The sequence below is a fragment of the Octopus bimaculoides genome, chromosome 1 (genome assembly GCF_001194135.2).
Source record: "Octopus bimaculoides isolate UCB-OBI-ISO-001 chromosome 1, ASM119413v2, whole genome shotgun sequence".
NCBI classification, from domain to species: Eukaryota; Metazoa; Mollusca; class Cephalopoda; order Octopoda; family Octopodidae; genus Octopus; species Octopus bimaculoides.
The window spans coordinates 10,221,920-10,223,068 of record NC_068981.1 but is presented as its reverse complement, the minus strand read 5'-3'; the positions used below and the strand labels follow the sequence as shown (position 1 = coordinate 10,223,068).

The following is a 1,149-nucleotide window of genomic DNA, read 5'->3' as shown; positions in this document are numbered from 1 at the left end:
TATATATATATATATATATATATGTATATATATGCACTTATACGTACAACTACGTACTCACACACACACAATGCGTCAGCAAGCAATTATGTAATCCAATAAGTTAATCGGCCGAAACTCGTGTATGTTTTATAAACCACAAAATACCATATATATACACACACACACATGCACAATGCACACGTTTTGCCAGTTCGTGATATACATATATATATATATACATACACAAACCCACACAGACACACACGTACAAATATATGTATGTATATGTATGTGTTGCTTTATGGTTGTTCATGTGTATATACTTACGTGTCTGTGTATGAATCTTTCCAAATCCATATTTCATAAATGGGGAAAAAAACACATTTGTATGTTTATTTAGATGAGATAAATAGCGAATTCTGTAATGTTGCTTTAGCAGAGTATCCTAACAAGTGAATATTTGATAGTGATGGCATGAAAATACATAAAAATCACCATTTCGCAATTCCGCCGCCGCTACTAGACGCTTTTAATATTCTACTGATATGTTTCTCTCATTTTTAACTCTATACGTCTGTACGAGAAGTTTTCTCAAGACGAATACTGCAGTTTTGCAGCTTTAGTTAGTGTAAAGCAAGATATGCTTGGTAATGTGTGTGTATCTATTTCATTGATATACAATCGTTTCCTTGAAAATCGATCTCATGAACGTTACTATATTTTAATGCAATAATATATATGAAACCATTGATTCATGAGGTGTCGTTGACACAAAATTGAAGATTCTTCAGAATCGTGAAAAAAAAGCTTTAATTAACGATAGTGGCCCTCAATTTTCGAGGAAGCAATTGTAATATAATGAAATAAAAGGGCTTACTCCATTGTCCTTGGTTATAATTGTAGAAACTCTGTCGGACACGTGTTTGGTATGACAATTTTCGGATTACCGTCTGTCTGATAGCTTGGAACCGTTGATGAGCTTAACAGAGTAAACTCCAGTGTTAACACCTCAATGAAATTTATACATATATATGCATGTGTGTGTGGTGTGTGTAATGTGTGTGCATGTGTGTATTTCGCTTAGGCACAGCGATACTTATGATCTAGAGTTTTGTACACACACACCGCATATATATATATATATATATATATATATATATATATATA

General features: G+C 32.7%; 1 protein-coding gene across 1 annotated transcript in view; it reads right to left on the bottom strand.

The window, feature by feature from the left end:
* Nucleotides 1-1,149, bottom strand: part of LOC106878508 (short transient receptor potential channel 7) — a 375,551-nt gene that overhangs the window by 30,634 nt on the left and 343,768 nt on the right. The window lies entirely within an intron of this gene.